The sequence below is a fragment of the Typopeltis vanoorti genome, chromosome 3 (genome assembly GCF_054136105.1).
Source record: "Typopeltis vanoorti isolate ZY-2024b chromosome 3, IOZ_Tvanoo_1.0, whole genome shotgun sequence".
NCBI lineage: Eukaryota > Metazoa > Arthropoda > Arachnida > Uropygi > Thelyphonidae > Typopeltis > Typopeltis vanoorti.
Window position 1 is genome coordinate 1,656,216 of NC_143551.1, and position 22,145 is coordinate 1,678,360.

The window sequence follows — 22,145 nt, forward strand, 5'->3', positions numbered from 1 at the left end:
GTGTGTTTTAAGTGCATAATCAGAAAGGTGTTGAATTTTCCATTTCAAGTGTTTGAGTTGTAGAAATTTTTTATTTGATGGTAACTGGTCTTACGCAAAAAAAAGAAGTGGCTACCAAAAGAAGCAGATAGATATAGACCAAAGGTAAAGAGAGAGAGAGGAAGACCAGCGAAGCCAGACCAGGCAAATGTCTAATCCTTGAAGAGAAGAAGAAGAACCAAAAAGGCCTTATTTTTCATAATTTTTAACACATATATAGTACATTTCATCACTGCCATGAAAACCAGGTCATAAAATCTATGCACAATAACCCATGAGGTCTCATTAAGGCCTTATACAATTAACTTCTTAATCTCTTTATTTCTGCACATCAAGCTCATCTGCATCATCACCATAATCCAATGACAAAGGGTGCCACATGATAAGCTGATATTTAAATTGCAGCACATGGGTCTGGATGTCAGATTGGTCAACTGGATTCGGGATTGGCTGTCTGATAGGTATCAGAGAGTTGTGTATGGTGGAGCAGTTTCAAGGAGACAGAGGGTTATAAGTGGGGGTCCCCACAGGGCTCAGTACTAGGACCTATATTGTTTAACCTTTATATCAATGACATTGCCAGTGGATTGCAAGGGGATGTTCAGCTGTTTGCGGACGATGGACTCATACATGATGAAAGACTCATACATGATGAGTCTTTTGTATAAGTCTCTGATCAGACCACACTTGGACTATTGTTCTCAGATTTGGTCCCCAGGATTTGAAGGGGATAAATTAACTGTGAAAAGGATACAAAGACAGATGACAAAGATGGTTTCAGGACTGTACAAGCATAGTTATGAGGGGCTGAGGGAATGTGGACTGCAGAGTTTGGTGGATAGAAGGAGAGGTGATATGATTGAGACTTTTAAACTGTTGAGAGGTGGTTACAGGGTTGACACTGGGGGAGTTCTTTCACTTGGTTGAACAGCGGGAAGGAGTGATGACAAGAGGCCATCCCTGGAAGTTACGAAAGGAAACTGTGAGCAAGAGGGTGAGGAGTGGTTTCTTTGTGTGGAGGGTGGTTGAACCGTGGAATGCATTGCCTGATGGAGTGGTAGAAGCGAGAACGGTCAATGAGTTTAAGGAGTGATATGATAGACTTTGTGTTTCTTAGGGGGGGGGGGGGACTTCCCCTCAATGAGTCTTGACAGACTTTATGTTCTTAGGAAGGACCTCCCATGATGAGTCTTTTGACTCCATGGAGGCCTGAATAATAATAATAATAATAATAAATTGCACAATTTTACCCTGAACTTATGAACCCTATATACTATTGATCCCCACTAATTTCTTCAAAATCTTCCCATACATCTAATTACTGCCTATCAATCAGAACCTCATGCTTTGCAACATTAAACTGATGCAACTGAACTAAGTACAACTGATTATTCTCATTATTCATCTTGTTCTACTATCACAGTATCATCTTCTTCTTCCAGATTTCTTACTTAATCTCTTTCTTCATCTATGACTTATTCAGCCTTCTGACTTCAGAATACATTCATACATTGAGGTTACTAAATATCTCTTGGTCAGTGCCCAAGTGGCATTTATTATTATTATTAATATTATTCGTGACACCTCCAAGGAGTCCGAGGACTCATTGCGGGAGGACATCCACTGTACAACTCTTCGTCTCTACTACTATATAGAACCTCTACTACCAATCACCTACACATCAATGCCCTCTAACGTCCACAACCACCACAGTTAGTATTTTTTGTCTGTAAATTGAGTGTGTTCTGAAGGCCGATTTGTCAGTATGGGGGATGCCGTATGAGATCGGCTAACTCACCTTCAATTGAAAAAAGTCCATATAAAGATTCCTCCCGTCATGACAAGAATCAAACTTAGGCCATTTCTAATCGCAGGGTGCAACATACCGTCGTTCTTCCAATTGCGCTACAGAGGTGCTTAATTTATCTCCTTCCTTCCTGTTCCACTCCTCATTCCATGTAATAACTTGAGGCTGTCTCCTAAGCTTCTCATAATCACTGGCTTTGTAGTTCCACATATATCCTTTCTTCATAGAAATCTTCATACAACTAGCAACACTCAGATTATCATTTCATGGTAACTCTCATGAAATGGAGAGGAAGTGATACCCTACTCACAATCACATCTGATGAAATGATTAGATCTAAGACTCTCAAATCCTTGCATGACCTACCTGACAAACTGCTCTGTTTCTCAAGAACTCGAGAAATTCATTTTCCTTATACCCAAGTGCCATCTCTTTATTCCAATCTATATTACAATGATTAAAATTGCTAATAATGATCACACTCCCCTTGTTCACTAATCCAAGTTGTTTATACATTTCATTACCACACCTTCATATTCCCTGGTCTATAGCAACATTCAACTAAATATTTCTTCCCATCAAACACCATACTACCTTAAAACCACTGCTACTATTTCCCTCTTGCATCTCAGCCTTATGTGGACTTAGAGATCCACTCTCCATCCCTTCTTTTCCTTTTTATTCTCATCAAAAGCATGGTACCCATCCATTTCTATTCCCATCAGGATATCATCCTCCTCCAACCACATTTTACTTATTTCAACAAAATAAACTCCAATGAAACGATTTCATCTCCCTTATTTCTGATTCTAATATAATCCAACCAAGTGAGTATGTAACAGCCTATCTTTATATCTCAAATTTCAAAAACTTACATATAGTTACATTAAACTAATATCCCCCATTCATTTTCTGAACCTTTCAAACTTACTCAAATCATTTTGAAGAGACAAAACATCAGCTTTATTGCTAATAACCCAAAGTGAAGAACATGGGCAAAGAGAGTTATGATATCGGATGGAAATATGTTCTATACGAGAATAGTATCCTTGATTGGGACATTAGTGAAAAAGACAGTTAGGTCAAAGCTGACTAATAAATCTTCATTGTTCAGTGTGATTTTTTTAATTTTTGTTGATGAAGTGTGCATTTTTTATGTAGGAAGGAGAATGACACCTACCAACTCCTTGAGTGTAGCTGCTAGTTTCTTGACAAGTGATAATTGGGGCTGTTAATTCCTTTGAGTATAAGTCAGAGTAGTGTGTTTGTTTTGTGTATTGTAGGTAAGCCATTCTGGGAAAGCGGTCATAATGCTGTAATAGTTTTTAATTGTTTCCTCTGATCATGTAATCACAGACTTGATTAATTCTGTTGCTTCATTTTAATGTGGTCTGTAGGATTGTAGTTAGCCAACTGGTTCATTTTTTCAAGGTATGCTGTCCGATCAAGAACAAAACAGTAGCACTGCCTTGGTGTCTTGGTTATTTCTCAGATTTAAGGGCTAATTTTTCTGCTTTGTTTAAACTGCAACTTAACTACTTATTAGAATTTAGCATGTTAGATGTTTTCATCCATATTATATTGGCTATATTAGAGGGGGAGGGATTTTAAACCTCTTTCAATGTGGTATATGATGTTTGCTTACTGATCTTGGCTTAGTTTAAGCCTTTTTGCAGAAGTGAGAGTTCCCCTTGGTTAAGGTTGTAGCCGGATGTGGTGATAACTTGGCCGTAGTCCGTTGGTTGCTCCTTACTTCGCATGTTTGTGATTGGCTACTCCTCTGGGCATGGCATCTGGATTGTCTGTTGCTTTCTTATTGTTTCAGTCTTTGGAATTTTGCTAAACACAGAGTTGTCTGTGATTCTCTCAAGAATATTCCAAAATCGGGATTTATGTTGATCGATAACTCTAATTTTAGATGTAGAACATTGTTTTGGGTAATTGCAAGATTTTTGGGGGGGCCTCATAGTTTTGTTCTCTCAACATAGCTTTTTCACACGGGCATAAATATGGAGCACATTTGCTGAAATAAACTTTCTTTTAAACTTAATGCAGTTAGGTATCAAGTTGCTGTCTCCACATCAGACATAATTGCCCTTTTCACTAATGTCCCAATCAATGATACTATTCTCATACAGAACACATTTACATCCAATATCATGGTCGTCTTTGCCCAAGTTCTCCGGGTATTTTGTGTAGCAAAATAATTTCTACTTGCAAAAAGAAGAAGGTATGGCCATGAGCTCACCACTTTCCCCTCCTATAGCTAACCTTTACATGGAGCAACAAGTTCTATATTTAGCAAGTCTGAAGTCCAGTTTGGCTCAGATATGTTGATATTTTTGCCATTTGGCCCCATGGCCATGAAATATTAAATACATTCCCAAGTCACATGAACAAAAGACAAACATATCCAATTTACCACTGAGATTGAAAATAATAACTCTCTTCCTATTCTAAACACACTTGTCACATGTCTTTCCTCAAAGTGCCTTTCACTCACAGTCTACCACAACCCCCCCCCACACACACACAGACCAATACATGCATAAAAATTTATACCACCAACCAAAACAAAAACTAGGTACCACCAGCACCCTCAAACATAGCACCCTAACAATTTGCTCCAATGGGCAGGCACTAACCAAAGAATATGAAATTAGCCAAATGTTTATAAAAAATGGCTACAGTAAAAAAACAGTTCACAAGATCCTCCACTATAATACCATTAAAAGCAAAAAGGATTAGAAGAATGCCATAGCCATACATTAGGGGAATATCAGATAAAAATAGATAGAACACTACATAAATGCAACATTAAGGCAACTTTCAAACCTCCTGCAAAATTAAGAAGTATACTCAGCTCATACAAAGGGGAAACAAGGCACATCATCCTAATAAGAAAAGATGAACGTAAATACCACATTAAACTCCTCCACTATGATAAAACAGGTCTGTCAGACCATGCACTTCAAACATGTCAGAGAATCAAATGAAAAGACATCAAGTTCCTATACCACACCAAAACCTGGTTTGAAAGAAAGTTCAAGGTAGCATGTGAGATGCTGAAACATCATCTGAATCTAAATAAGCATGATGAATTAGTATAGTAATTCAGGAATCTGGAGGACCAATCTGCAACCTATATAGCATGCAGAACATGATGGCAGAACCCCAACACAAGGAAACCTTAATATAACAGGACTAGAGATGTATTTAATGTAGTTCTGTTATAAAACTTTATTTATTTAGAGTTTTTTTCTATCATCTGCATATTATATATTACTGATATGAATAATTTTTTTTAACTTTGTTAATTTATGTGTGTGTATATATTTTGTTATTATTTTTTCACCAGATGTCAAGCTAAGATAAATGGTTAACAAAGAATTTAGATTAATCTTACTTTTGTGTGGCATCACATAGCTTGTGGCCTGTGCATATGTATGTTTTCCTGATAGAATTGAAAGAATTACAGGAAGACAGTTTAATGTTAAATCTGGTGTGAGACAAGGATGTACATTATCCCCTCTGTTATTCATTATCTATATGGATCACATTATGAAGGAAAGTGGTATTAAAATTGATATCAAAATTGGAGATGTTAATGTCAGCTCTTTGCTTTATGCAGACTATGTTATACTTCTAAATAAATCCACTACAAGTCTGAAAGATTCCCTGACTAAATTGAATAACTGTTGTAATAGATAAGGTGTAAAGGTCGGCAATAACAAGACAAAGACAATAAATATAGGCAGAAGCAATGAAAATATCAACTGCATTGTGAATGGAGAACCTATAGAACAAGTATATCAGAAATTTGACAAAACACTAAATTGCCAGTATACAATCCTTTCCTTTAGTGTTACATGATCAGCATTCATTTCAGACAAATTATGGAGACTACAACTGTGTTAGAAATGATTATTTTAATTTACTGACATTTCAATCTTCATATTAAGGTCATCATCTGGAGTATACACACACACACACACACATATATATACAGAGACGAGCTATATTACATTTCAAACAGTATGCCAAGACAATGATTTGATAAACCATTATTCTACTGGCCTGACCTCTAGCGAAAAAAAAAAAAAGATCTACATGAAAGCCATATTCTATTTATAACATCATCAGAGAACAAATTCATACAGATATTTTTATTACAGCAAAAGTGGTGTCCTAATTTAACATGAGAGTTGTTATATTAGAGTTAAGATCCTGGATTTACTTACAGTCCTATTTAAAATTAATTCAGGCTAATCCATAATATAGGGCTTTTTCAACTGAAGGTGAGTTAGCCAATTTTATACGGAGGTAGCAGGGATTTCTCTCCTGGAAACTCAGGTTTTTCATCCCGCATACAGAAAAACCGGCCTTCAGAACATGCGCAATTTACAGACAAAAAATAATGTTGGTGATGATGGGTGGCAGATGGCATTGATGATAGCAGTATGGTAGTAGAATTAAATGGTGAATGCAGCAGCTAGGTTCTCGTTCCTGCACCCTGTTAGTACCCATGTTAGTATTTATCAAACAAGCATAAGTGATCAAACTAAAATGCTCCCAAATTCCTGCCCTAAAGGATTCCACCTGGGGTCAGGCCTAAAAATAATATCATTTGATATTATTATGTGACACCTCCAGGGAGTCCAAACACTCATCGAGGAAGAGTGTGCCCATACCATCGAACGATTGATCCTCTTCCAACTACTAACTAACCCTGCTCAAACTTGCTTAACTTTTTCCGTGACCCATTAGAAGCAGAGGCTCTACCAATTGACCAACCTATGCTGGTGAATATTGAAGGTTTCTCCAGTGTCAAGCAAGATCTCATTGCAAATATTTGCAGAGATAATGATGCAATATGCTCTGCCTGCAAGAAACTCGCAGAGGGAAAGGTGCCACAAGACCTTCCCGTTACATACATGGCATGAAACTCAAAGAGATACCCCATGATAAATATGGTAGTGCAACATTTAAAAGAAAACTTAATTCCATCGTTCACTGACTCAACGAACAACAGAAACACTGAGATTATTACAATTGCATTTAAAAATATCTCAATCACCTCAGCTTATAAACCACCAGAAGAAGCTTTCTCCTTCCCTGACATCCTCCTCAATAATAATGTATACATGACTAATGTTGTATTAGGTGATTTTAACAGCCATAGTATTAACTGGGGTTATACAAAATGCAATGAAGATGGAGAACTTGTTGAAAAATGGGCTGAAAACCTTTCTCTAAACCTGATACATAATCCATAACTTCCTGTATCTTTCAACAGTGGCAGGTGGAAGCGAGGCTATAACCCTGACCTCATATTTGTTAGCTCAAAAATATCCAACATTTGTGTTAAAAAGGTTTTATATCCCATTCCACATACTCAAGATAGACCAATAATGCTTCAATTCAACCCAGTCATTATGCCTTACAAAGTCCCTTACAGACGATGATTTAATTTCAAAAAAGCTAATTGGAAGGGTTTCATGGAAGATCTTGACCACTCCATAGAACCAGTCCCTCCAAACCCTCAAGAGTATCCTCAATTCATAAAAACAATGAGGAAAATCTCCACCAAAAACACCCCTGAGCATGCTGCACAAACTGCATTCCGAGCCTTTCCAGTGACATACAAGCTCAGTATGCTAATTACAACTTTACAACACCAAAACCTTCTAAAAAGAAACTATCCATGCAGAAGAAAAATTGTGCTCCAAGATGACAGAGGAAATGTTCCTCGTGGAAAAAAGAAATAGAAGCCCTTGATATGACCCATAGTAGCAGAAAGGCATTGAACTTGATCGACAGAATTAGGAAGGATTTCACTAAGCCATATGAGCATCCACAGGTAACAGCTAATCAAATTGCTCACCAGCTGCTGCTGAATGGAAAATTCCCTAAAAAGCACCCAAAAAATAAGATACTTAGAACCCCAAGTGAGGAACAAAATATGTTAACTCAGACTTCACCATCACTGAACTCAATGTTGTCATAAACCTATTAAAACCTAGAAAATCCTCGATGATATCTGTAATGAACAAATTAAGCGCATTTTAGATCCAGGACCAAAGAGTGGTTATACAACACTTGCCTCGGGACCCTATGGATGCAAATTATCTGGAGAAATGCTAAAGTTGTGGCCTTTCTGAAACCAGGGAAAATTCCAACTGAAGCAAAAAATTACAGACCTATATCACTACTCAAAAACCCCTTTAAACTCTATGAACTAATAATTCTGAATAGGCTACAACCCCTAATCGAATCCCATCTTATTGTGGAGCAAGCTGGTTTTAGACCAGGCAAATCCTGTACATCACAAATTCTCAACCTCACTCAATATACAGAAAACGGATATGAGCAAAAACTAGCCAAAGGAGCAGTCTTTGTAGACCTAACTACAGCATAGAATACCATAAACCACCTCGCACTCATAGATAAAATATACAGAATAACTAGAAAATCGCCTTGTCCTCCTGATCCAATCATCTTGGAAAACAGATGCTTTCTTGTGGACCTGGGGAATAGGAAGAACCATTGGCATCCACCCAAAAAAAAAATGGCGTGCCCCAAGGAAGTGTGTTATCACCATTACTTTTCAACATCTACGTCAATAATCTCCCCATCTTTCCAGGAACTATAAATTTGATCTATGCTGATGACCTTGCAAAGCTACTCAATCAAAAAATTTCAAGTCCATTGAAACTACTCTATCACTTGCCTTAAATAATCTAACCACATATTATAGCAATAATCAATTAAAACCAAACTCCTTGAAAATCCAGACTGGCCTTTTCCACCTTAACAATAAGGAAGCGCAACAAGAAGCTAAAGATTTCTTGGGAAGGCTCTAATATAGAACATTCCTGGAAACTAATCTACCTTGATATGACTCTCGATCGTACTTTCATATAAAACACATAGAAAAAACAAAGGCAAAAGTGAATGCAAGAAACAATATACTAAGAAAGCTTACCTCCTCTAAATGGGGTGCAGACCCTAGCACAATGAGATCTTCTGCCTTGGCCCTTTGCTATTCTTCTGCTGAATCTACCTGCCCGGTATGGCCCAGATCCTGCCATGCTGAAAAACTTGACCAAGCATTGAATGCATGCTGCTGCTTAATTACAGGATGCCTGAAACCAACACCACTAAGAGACCTGTATATTTTGGCTGGTATTGCACTCCCTTCAATTAGAAGATCTGCATTCTCAGCTGACGAAAGAACCACACAAATGAATGATGAACGCCACCCACTATTCGGCCAGACCACAGTGCCCCAAAGACTAAGATCCCAACATAGCTTCCTAGCAACTGAATAGGCTACTGCTGAACTGCCTAAAAACCCTCCAGAGACAAGACAAGACTTCAACACTGGCTTGCACTATACCTGGAGAATAATACTGGTATTCCAACTGCTGACCATCTTCCACGTGGTGCCCACTTGGAAAAGCCTCAACAGACTTCAAATGACAAGACGCTGCAAACAAAACCTCATCAAATGGGACTACCTCACTGGACCAGATAATTGTGAGTGTGGGATGACCCAGTCCATGGAACACCTTCTTTCTTACCCCTTCTTCAATCACCTTGCACAAAAGAGGACCTTATATCCTCCACAAAAAGAGCAGTTGATTGTGCAAGATACTGGAGGAACATCAGACCATATTTATTGTATATAACTTAAGTATAGTTTCCTTTTTCTTCATATTTTACTTATGAAGTAAAATTTAAGTATTTTCATTTGTAATGTATCTTAATTTGTTGTACCACTTACTTAATACTGTACCACTTGTGTTTGGATAAAAAAATAAATAAATAAGGTGAATTAAATAGTAGCAGAGAGGAAGAGATGTATTTAGCAAAGTAGAGTGTCCTCCCACGACGAGTTCTTGGATTCCCTGGAGGTGTTACATAATAATAATAATAATAACAACAACAACAACAGGTTATTTGGTAGAATATGTGCCATCCATATTCTTGGGATTTTTAGACCATCATTATTGTTAAGATTAGGGCGGTTAAAAGAATTTCACAAGCTTCCTTAAATTTACATTCTTACCACATTTTGGTGTGATGTAAACAACAGGTGCCTTTCCAGTCAATTCCATGTAGAATAATCAGGGTATGATCAGAAAGGTTGGATTTACCACAGTTATTAAATTTAATATGTCGTTTATGTTCCTTTTTTTTTTGTAAACTGAATGGCCAACACTCGATATCCTAAAGAAATACTGAAATATAAGCCAACTGGAAAGAGACAGCAGGGTAGACCTCAAGAGGATACTGGATGAATAATGAGACTGGAACAGATCAATATATGGTCTATATCTGTAATTAGCGTTATGATGATGTTCCTTTTTTTCGGATAGGAATTGTGCATCCTGTTTCACCTATATAGGGCAAATTACAGTGCAATGAATGCAGTATACTCCAGGGTGGGCTAGCAGAGGAAGTAGATCCTTGGATGAGCTGAATAAGTTCTTTAATTTTTTCAGGAGATTTAAAGGTAGCATTAGGGTTATATTTATGCAGTATTCAGTTTATTTTATCTGATATTCCTTTGATGTATGGAATGGTTACAGTTTTATTATAATCAAGTTTATTTTTGTTTTTAAGTGGGAGTCTTGTGAAGAATTTTGTTGATAGTATTTTGGATGTAGCCATTTTACAGGAAGGTACTGCTGATAACTTTTAATTCATCTTTCAGTGCTTGTTCCATGGAGCAAATCTTCAAAGTCCTGTTTTTTTTAGGGTGTTAATGACACCTAGTTTTTGTATTGGGTGGTGGCAAGAGTTTATATATACATATATACTGGCCAATATGTGGAGGCTTCCAGTAAACAGTGAAGGAAAGAATGCCAGAGGGAAGAAATGTGACAAGGGTATTTAGAAAAGAAAGTGTGTTCTAACTTTCAATCTCAATTGTGAATTGTATGCATTTGTGTTGTTTGTTTAGGTGGCTGATGAAAGTGTTTAATGTCTGGCGGCCATTGGACCAGATAACGAAAACGTCATCAACATATCTAAGCCAGACTTTGAGTTTTAAAGTAAAGGAATCTAGTGCCTAAGGGTCAACGCTGTATGACTGAGAGGAGCCCTCCACATAGCCTTTAAAGGAATGTGGAAAACCGACCAGGGGTTCTGACTTAATGTCCAATCCTCATTCTCGTGGGGCATCCTGTTGGGTATCTACCTGGATATTGAACGAACAACAATGGGCTGGCAATCTGGGATTTAGCTGACAAAATTGTATTCTTAACAAAAATCATTTTGTATATTAAACCAATATACAAAATGATGGTACAACATCACAAAATTTCATGCCAGCTGGGGCGTCACTCAGTTAAACAAGGTCCCCTTTGTTTTTGCCAGGGAACCAGGGCGAACAGCAAAAAGTCAGCTACTGTAACAAATCTGAAAGCACACACCAACTCAATATCATCAGAGTTAAAGATCGGTACTATCAACATAAGAAGCCTGAATGGCAAAGAAATGCAGCTGGCTAAGGAATTAGATAAGTACCAGATCGACATAATAGGGGTGACTGAAACAAAAAAGACAAAAAATGGTGAGATCTTTCTGAGCAATAAATACAAAATGTTATATTCAGGAAATGACAATCAAGGAAAAGAAGGGGTAGCCATAGTATTTAACACTAAATACAAGGCTAATCTTCTTGAATGGCAGGCAGTCTCAAGTAGAGTGATGTGGACAAATATCAGAATGGGGAACTGGACAATGAGACTTATTTGTGCCTATGGTCCCACAGAAGGTTCCACTAAGGTAGAAGTGGAGGAATTTTTTAATGCTTTAGAGAAAGCAACTGACAATCATATCACCCTCCTTCGCCTATCGACCAATTTCTGCAAACCACAAATCTTCAACCTATTCTCATAAGGTTCATTCCACAGACCTGCTATCATCTTGGTCACTCGTCTCTGAATCCGCTCCACTTCCTCCCCATCACGAAGAAACCCTGGTGCCCATAACTGGGCACAGTAGTCCAGATGGGTCTTATCAAGGCTCGATACAGAGGAACAACTTGTTTGTCTCTACATGTTGAAGTATTTTTCAGAAGCCAAGTGATTTGGTGAGCTGTTTTAGTCACTTTTGCAATGTGCCCCCTAAACTTCAATTCCCTATCCACCAACACTCCCAAATCCCTGGCCTCATCAATCTCCTGGAGTACGGTTCCACCAATGCGATATACTGCTGCTATTCTTTTCACCCCAAAGTGCATAGCCTTACATAAGTGCATAGCCTTACAAAGTGCATAGCACATTAAATTGACATCCATTTTTCCTAGCCCAGTCCTCCAAACTATCCAAATCATCCTGTAAAATTTTGACATCCTGTGCACTCATAATTGCTCTACCCAACTTTGCATCATCAGCAAACAAGTGAACACTTCCTCTCAAATCCTTTCCTATATCATTGATAAACAAACTGAAAAGCAGTGGTCCAAGAACAGAGCCCTGTGGCACTCCACTAGTCACAAGCCATCTTTTAGACTAAACTCCTGAATAAACCACTCTCTGGTATCTCTCCTTCAACCACCCTCCTATCCATCTCACCAATCCTATATCTATCCCTATCTGCTCCAGTTTACTGATTAGGGTTCTATGTGGTATCCTATCAAAAGCCTTGGCGAGGTCCAGTAGTATTACTGTAAACCCATTACCCCTATCCAGTTCAGCCGTCACTGTATTATAAAACGTGAGCAAGTTACTGAGGCATGATCTACCCTTCACAAAACCATGTTGTCCCCCATACAATATCCCATTTTCATCTATCCAATCCTGTATTCTTTTCTTGACTAATTTCTCTAAGACCTTGACAATGATTCCTGATATGCTAATCGATGGGTAATTTACAACAGCAGTCTTGGAACCACCTTTATGCAGTGGAACTATTTTCCCCTCTTTCCACCCCCTCGGGACTAACCCAGACCCGAGACTCAAATTAAACAAAATGGTCAAGGGTATTGACAATTCTTTAGCTGCTTCTCGTACAACACGAGCTGGTATACCATCCAATCCCACAGATGTATTGATACTGAGGTTATGCAATAGACTACTCACCTCCACTTCATTCACCACAATTCCCGTATAATCTACTGGTACATTCATTTCTGCAATATCCAACTGGATGATATATTCTTGCAAAGTGCTCACTCAGTAACTCAACTATATCAAATGATTAAGTTACCTCCCTACTATCGGCATTCTTTAAAATCATTCTACCATGTACATTTTTCCTTTTACTTGCTACATATCTAAAAAACTGTTTAGGATTCTCTATAGCCTGCATGGCCAATGTTCTTTTGTAATCCTTTTTTGCTTTTCTTACCATACTCGTTACCCTTCTGGCCTGTGCTTTATACCGTTCATGTGACCGGCAGCCACATGAATGGTATAAAGCTCCATACAACTATGGAGGGAATTTCTCCTTAAATTCCCTCCATAGTTGTTTCTTTTTTTTGCAGCTCAAGCTTAATGGTGTTATTCATCCATTTAACCCCTACGTTATTTATTATTCGGACTCTAGGTATACAGTCAGCCATTGCTTCATGCAAACACTTCTTAACTACCTCCCATGCACTATCGACTTCTAGTCCTTGCAGTTGTACATGCCATGGCATTGAACCAATCAAACTCTTAAGCTTGTCATACTTTCCAGCCCGATAATTCCACATGTACCCTGTCTTAATTGAAAATTCTACACCTTTAGCCACCTCCCAAGTCAAGACCCTATGATCACTCTCACCGATTGGTGGCAATGTGGCCATATTTGTTACAGCCAAATCCTCAGATGTAATTACTAGCTCAAGCACTCTCTGACTCCTAGTATTTGCCATTACATGCTGTCGCAGATAGTTATCCCTTAATAACCGCATAAAATCCAGTTCCTTCCTCCCGTGTGTCCTCTCCTCACTCCAATCAATGGGACCATGGTTGAAATCTCCCATAATAATCACCCTGCTTCCACTCATTTCTTCTATTTGCTTGTGCATACTATCACCACCATCTTTTCCATGACCTGGTCTATAGCAGCATCCAATTGTATATTTAGTTCTGCTAGCCACAATCCCACCCCAAATGGCCTCAAATGTGCTCTTTTCTCTATCCTGCAATTCAACTTCTATTCTCCTTGGCTGCAGCTCATCAGCTATCATCAACAATACTCCTCCCCCCATTTTATTCTCTCTGTCATTCCTGAACACACTATACTCATCACATTCAATCCCACTAGCTATATCATATGCAGTCAGTCATGTTTCACTAATACCAATAACCTGTGGTCTGGAAGTGCCAACCATGGCCAAAAACTCTTCCTTCTTGTTCCTAATACTCCTAGTATTAGTGTACATGAATTTAAGACCCCCATTAGCCCCAACCCTACCTTGATGCCTTATATTAACTATCCCACTCTGATTTGTTGTCCTTATTTGCTCAGGCATATTATATTCATTCTTGCATTCAACTGCCTCCCTAAGGACTGTATATCTACTCCCCCCCCCTTAATAAATCTAGTTTCCCTGAATTTGCACATCCACCACATTCAGCAACACTTTCTCAAGTCTTCTTACACTGTAACCATTCAAATGCAAGCCATCCATCTTATATAGATCCTTTCGCCCATCAAACTCGCTCCACACGTCCACAAATTCCACACCACTCGTCATACATAACCCACGCATAAATTCATTCGCAATTATGGCCCTCCTTTTAAACATTTCACTGTCATACCGTGGCAAAAGACTAATCATTCTAACTCTCTCACTCTTTTCTTTTGCTACCTCAAACAATTCATTCAGGTCTTCTATCATTTCCATTTTGTCTCCTTTCAAATCATTCGTACCTGCCACAACAATCATTTCTTTCACCCTTTCCTTTTGCTCTCTAATAGATTCCTTTACATCCTTTATTGTCGCACCAGGTTGGTACGATTTTGTCAAATCCTCTACTATCACACCTCGTACTAACGAGTCTCCATACAGCACTCTATTCTTCATTTTGTTCATGTTCACACTCATACGTCTATTTTTCCTGTCATACTTTTTATTATTGGCTGGTTCATTCAGTCGACTTTTGCTCATATGCTCTAGCTGCTGTTTTGCCCTTTCTATCGCACCATTCAACAACGCGATCTCACTCATTGTGTCTATCTCATCTTTTTTATTCTCAGTAAAACCATTAATACTATCATTCACACTTTCTACATTCACACTCTCACAATTCTCTGGTACAACCTCGCCGTTTCTTGTCATATCCCTATTTTCTTCATTCTGAAGTTTGACAAAAATATCACACTCACGATCCAAAATACTCTTCAATTTCTCATTCTCCCTACATTTTCTACACACATTCACTCCTTTATTATCATCTAACCACACTCCGACCCCACTCTGCAAAGCGTATATTTCGCAGCTAGTACACTGAATCATCTCTTTTATACTACCGTTCTTTGATAAACATGGCGAACCATCGTTACTGGCCGCCATTTTCCTTCGTACTGAAGCCATACTTACTTGCAGTGTATTTTATCAAATTATAATACACCAAAAACACACAAAAAGATGCACTAAGAGACGCAAGGCAAACAAAACTACGCAATATTAAATAAATTTATCAACGATAACTGAAAATAATACTTTCTTATCCAGAGCTTTCACACCACAAATCCCTGTAGCGGCGACAGCCCCAATAAAATATGATCATTATCATTCATTATCATTGCTCGTCTACTTAACTCATAAACGTCAAAACGAGGCAGCACACACACACACACACTATCCTCTCATTGACACTTTTCCTCTTCACAATATCTAATAATGTTCTTAAATCTTTTCCTACCCGATTTATACTACCTCTCAGGTCATTCGTACCCACCATAACTATCATCTTGTCTGCTTCATGCCATCTCTTTATTGCTAAAGCCACTCTTTCTATTGTCCCATCAGCCAAGCACTCCTCATGCATACCACTCTCCATAACCTTAATCATAGAATCACCATATATATTACCACTCTTAACTTCATACAAGTCCACACTCATGGACTCATTCTCTACGCTATTCAGCATGACTCTCCCAGCTTCGTTACTCAACGCTCTATTACTTACCCCCCACCCACTCTCACTACATCTCGTTTCTTCTAGGCCACTTGTGGTTTTATTTTGTTGACTTCCAATCACTCCCATACTATTTATTACTGCATCATTCACCAAAGACTCACCGATATGTAATCCTGTTCTAGTTACTTCAGCTAAAGTAATCTCTGTAATCCTAATTTTTCTGTTTAACACATTAAACTCAGCTTTAACTTCCAGTATCTCCTTACCGAGCACTTCCACTTCCTCATAAAGAAGATGAAGGTCATTTTTCATTTCCATAAACTCCCGCCGAAGTTCTTCCGCTACGGTCCCAATGTCAGCTTCCATTCCTAAACGCTCCAGCATATCCCGACACTTCTCACATACATTGACATTTTCGTTCTTCTCATTAAGCCAGACCGACCACATATACTTCACATTTTTCGGCGCATACATGTGGCAGTTTCCGCAACGAATCCATTGCGAAAAATCTAACGCTGAGCCAGCCTTTCGTGTAGAAGTCCTGCACGCCGCTGACATACTTTTCTTGTTGGATGCCATCTTTACACGTTGAAATAATGAAACAAACGGCAGTGAAAACAATATATACAACACAGTTCCAAACAATAAGACCACTGAAGGACACTTGTATCTAACCGATGCACAACTGCATCACAATTTGTGACAAAAAGCCACACTATATTTAACTTTAAAAACATGTTTTCTAGACTAGCTAAACATGACTGCCACATTTACCAAGGACACTAGTGCCACCTCCAAAATCATGGTAACTTGAGAAGTCCTCAATGTCAGACCCTATCAAAAGCCTTGGAGATGTCAGGAGTAATGGTACATCCAAACCCTTCCATGGAGTGAGTCCAAAGATGTGTAACATAAGCCAGGAGATCTCTTTCTTGTGGATATAGATTAGAACAAAAAGCCATCCATGGGAGGACTTTGGCAAGAATATAGAAAATAAATATCAAGGTGGTAAGATATTCTGCAGGTTGTTGAAGAAGCTTAGAAATGGAGGAAAGAATGCTGTAAAAGGAGTTAGAGATGATAAAGGTGACATGAAAATGGGAGAAAAAGATATCCTTGAAGTATGGAGTAATTACTTCGAAAAATTGCTAAATGAAACAAGCAGTGATAGCACAGTGGTAAAAAAACACTCAACAGGCATACAGTCAGGAATACATATCCATTCTTGAAGTAGAAAAAGCCATCAAAGGCTTGAAATGTGGAAAGGCAGCAGGAGTAGATGATATTCGACCAGAAATGCTGAAGTATGGTGGTATAAACGTCTTACAGTGGCTGCACTGCATAGTTCAGAAGGCCTGGACAGAGGGCCGAATTCCTGATGATTGGAGTAGAGCTCTCATAGTACCCATATATAAAAAGGGAAATAAAACTGAATGTGAGAATTACAGAGGTATTTCCCTACTGAGTGTTCCTGGCAAGATCTATGCAAGTATACTTGAGAAACGGTTGAGAAGAATTGTGGAAGAAAAGCCTGGTGAGGAACAAGCTGGATTCAGGCCAAATAGACGCTGTCAGGATCAGATCTTCACTTTACGACAAATAGTCGAGAAAGCATGGGAATATAACAAAGATCTGTATTTAAGTTTTGTCGATCTGGAAAAAGCATATGACAAGGTGCCAAGAGAGAAGCTATTCAATCCACTACAGTTATATGGTGTCAATGGGACATTATATCAAGCAAAACTTAGTCTTTATTTGAGTTGCAAGTCAGCAGTTAGAATTGAAGGAAGTACAGGAAGATGGTTTAATGTTAAATCTGGTGAGAGACAAGGATGTACATTACCCCTCTGTTATTCATTATCTATATGGATCACATTATGAAGGAAAGTGGTATTAAACATGATATCAGCTCTTTGCTTTATGCTGATGATGTTATACTTCTAAATAAATCCACTACAAGTTTGCAAGATTCCCTGACTAAATTGAATAACCATTGTAATAGATATGGTATGAAGGTCAGCAATAAAAAGACAAAGACAATGAAAATAGTCAGAATCATTGAAAATGTCAACTGTGTTGTGAATGGAAAACCTGTGGAACAAGTAAAACATTTCAGCTACTTAAGCACGATTTTAACTGAAGATGGTAAATTAAATATAGAAATAGACAACAGAATCAGCAAAGCTGGTATGGTGGGAAGTCAATTGAATAAATTCACATGGAATAAGAGAGAAATTAGTCGGAACACTAAATTAGCTGTATACAAGACAGTGTTCAAACCAGTTTTAATTTATGGATCTGAGAGCTGGGTCAGAAGTAAAACACTTGACCAAAGACTAGAGACCGCAGATATGAGAGTCCTGAGAAAGATTAGAGGCCTGAACAGATGGCATCAATGGCAATATCATATTAAAAATGAGGATATCAGGAAAGAACTAGACATTGGCAGCATCCAGGAATGTGTTAGCAAAGCTAATCTCAGGTGGTATGGTCACTTAAACAGAATGTGCGAGGAAAGATTAGCAAAACAAGTGTTCTCTGCCAGGTTGGCAGGAAAATGACCCAGAGGAAAACCAAGATATAGGTGGATTGATACGGTACAAAGTTCCTTAGACGATAGAAATATAAGATCTGATAATTTTGGGGTCTTGACAAATAACAGACTGATTTGGAGGAAAATTGTAGATAGGAAGTTAGTAATGATGTGAGTTTGTCATGTAGTACTATCATATCCTGTACACCCCCTTGAGGGTACATGTCAGGAAGTTGATGATGATGATGAATCTAGAGCATGTTGCTCAATGCCAGCTGAGCAACATGCTCAGCTGGCCCTGAGCAACCTCACCAACACAGCAAGCAGGCAATACATTGCATCAGGGCACCATCTTCAAGGGGCACTAAAGTGAGTAGAATAAAATAAATAAAAACACCTTTCAATATTATCATTTAGTAAATGTGGATATGCACTAAATGTTGCTACTTTTAATAACATTCAGCAGAAACTGCAAGTTGTTTTTTGCTATGCGTAGTATAGAGCTGGTGGAAGCACTAGAGAAGCTGGGCGTTAATTCATGGTGTCATGTTACAGGGGAGGTGTCCTTACACTACTCACTTTCTTCTTTTTACATGCAGCGCACATTTCCAGCTAGGACATAAGGTGTGCAAGTGTACTGGCTTAACTTCTGTCATGAAGTGACATTTGGGCATTGTAAATCATCAAACTGTCATTTGCTAAACACACAGTGAATGTGTAGTTAATTCACATGATTCATGAGGTAAGTAATTCAAAATTTAACCTAAGGTTTTACAAATCAAAGAAAAATTTATGCATTTCTTTAAGTATTTATTTTTAATTTACATTTATTTTTTATGTCTTAGCAAATTTTTTCTTCGATAGATTTTTTATTTCAGAATGGAACTCCTGGAACTGAATTATAAATAACTACTCTATGTAATTTTCTATTGGTTTGAAAGTTTTCACAGATAGTATTCAATATCTATTACATCATTTTACTTTGATAAAAGAAGTAAGCCTATGATACTGTTTTATCTGCCAAAGCAAATACTTCTAATTCTGGACTGTTTCTATGTAATCTACAATCATTTATTCAGCTGTCTGTTGACACGATTCTAAGTTCTAGAAATCCTATTCTATATTTTCACCATAGAAAAACCATTTACATGTATGCAACAAAGAAAGTTCAGTAGTGTTACTTTTTTGTTTTTTTTCCTTAAAAAATTCCAAATATGATGACTTTTACTGCTGCTGGAAATAACTTTTGTCTTAGAAACACTAGACAATAACTTCTCAGCTGGAAGTAAAAGCTAAAAGCTTAGATTACTCTCAAGGCTATTGAGAAATGACACTTCTTCAGAAAACATACTAAGCAACTCAAGCAGTAGTACATAATACATCAACAAAAATACATCATCAATTATATCCTAAATTGAAATACCAAGATTTCTTTTACGAGGGTCGTCTGAAAAGTTCTCAGACTCGACCATAGATGGTCGATCAAGTAGTTTGCGTTATACAGCTGTCGGAAGCAAAAGTATTGTCTATATCCCTTGAAATGGATAAAATTGAGTATCATGCGATTATAAAATTCTTTGTAAAAGAAGGTTTAATGCCAAAAGAAATTCATTTGAAGTTCATAAAAGTTTATGGGCACTCTTCTTCTTCGTTTTCAACAATTAAGAAATGGACTGCCGAGTTTAAACGTGGCCATACCAGCCTTGAAGATGATCCACATGAAGGATGTCCAACAAGTGTAACCACACCAGAAATCATTGATCAAGTGCATGATATGGTATTGGATAATTGGTGAGTCAAAGTGCATAAAATTGTGAGACTATAGACAATACTTTTGCTTCCGATAGCTGTATAAACATCTAGGATATATTTCGCACGAAGAATTGCAAATGAAAAAGCTTTGCACAAGATGGGCACCGGTGATTGCTCACAGCAGATCAAAAACACACTCGCATGAAAATCTCCAAACAGTGCTTGAAGCATTTTAACAAGAATAAAACTGATTTTGTGCGTTGATTTATTGCTATGGATGAGACTTGGATTCACCATTACACACCAGAATCCAAACAGCAGTGAAAACAGGGACAGAAGCCAATTGTTCAGCGGCAAAGAAGACAAAGTCGGTTCCATCAGCAGGAAAGGTCATAGCATTGGTGTTATGGAATGCTAAAGGCATTTTGTTTACTGATTATCTTGAAAAGGGTAAAACAATCGGAGAATATTATTCAAATCTTTTAAACAGACTAGACAAAAAAATTAGTGAGAAAAGACCTGGTTTGCAGAAGAAAAAAATCATCTTTCATCGGGACAATGCACCTGTCCACAAAAGTGTTTTGGCAATGGGAAAATTAAGGGATTTGCACTATGAATTGTTGGAACATCCACCCTATTTCCCCAGATTTAGCTCCCTCTGACTTCAATCTCTTCCCAAAACTAAAACTCTTCCTCGCTGGCCAGCGTTTTTCTTCAAATCAAGAGGTGATTGCAGCCGTATAGGAGTATTTTGCAGATCTTACTGAGAACCACTACAGGGACAGGATAATGGTGCCCAAACATTGCTGGAATAAATGTATTAGTCTTAAGAGAGAGATTATGTTGAAAAAGAAAGAAATATTTGAATTTAAAAAAATAGGTGCATAAATATTACATAAGAGTTCAGCTTTTGGGAGTGGGGAGGACCCACCTATTCATCCTGCTGATGTTTGAAATAATTTATTTTCAAAACCACAAGACAATTGTTACAAATATAAATCACTTCGGGAGCATACTCATACATTTTAGTGTAAAATTGTAGTAAAAGTATAGCTACTTTGCCACCTATGTAAACTTGCAGTAAATATCCTTTCCAAACGTGCGATTTCTTCTTTTGTATTAAAAGAAAATGCCAGATAATGATAAGAAGAAGAAGAACAACAACAACAACAAAATACACATATTTTCTTTTTCACTGAGAGGAAATTTTCAGAATGAAGTGTGATTTGCCAGCCTGGTTGGCCGAGTGGTTAGCATATCAGCTCTCCAGCCAAAAGGCTGCAGGTTCAAATCCCACAGTAGGCATGGATGTTTGTGAATGTCTGTGAAAATACTGGTGGTGTTAGTGGGCTGTAGATGATGACGATGGTAGTTGGTGGATTGAGTGGTGGAGAAGGACAGCCATAGAGTAGGTGCTCTCCCTCGATAAGTCTTTGAACTCCTTGGAGGTGTCACGTAATAATAATAATAATACCTACACAGAAATTTACAGGCTTCTAACATATCACCCCTCATATTTTATTTATTTATTTACTTATTTTTTACCTAACCATCAACTAAACTCATACATTTTAGTTTAATAATGAGAATGACTAACTTGGAATTTCCTAATTGAGGAAACGCCAAGACAGGTGGATTTGTAACATTTCATGCTAATTTCTGCACTTGCGTTAAACAATCCTTTTAAAATATTCTGAAAAAAAATGGTATCAAGCAAGATTTATTGCAATAAGGTTTGAACATTGCTATTTATTTTACCTTGCATTACTATGATGTATGGAAATATGCACGTCACGTTGTTGTTGTTGTTGTTATTATTATTATTATACAAACATCTCCTGGAGTCAAGACTCATCAAAGGAGGCAATAGTAAGGTGCATTCTAACAGAGCTAATGTTTATCATACCTTATCTTAAATTAGTTAAAT

The 22,145-nt window shown here is 37.8% G+C and overlaps 1 protein-coding gene across 5 annotated transcripts in view; it reads right to left on the reverse strand.

Moving 5' to 3' along the window:
* Window positions 1–22,145, reverse strand: part of mms4 (Methyl methanesulfonate sensitivity 4) — a 371,357-nt gene that overhangs the window by 315,178 nt on the left and 34,034 nt on the right. The window lies entirely within an intron of this gene.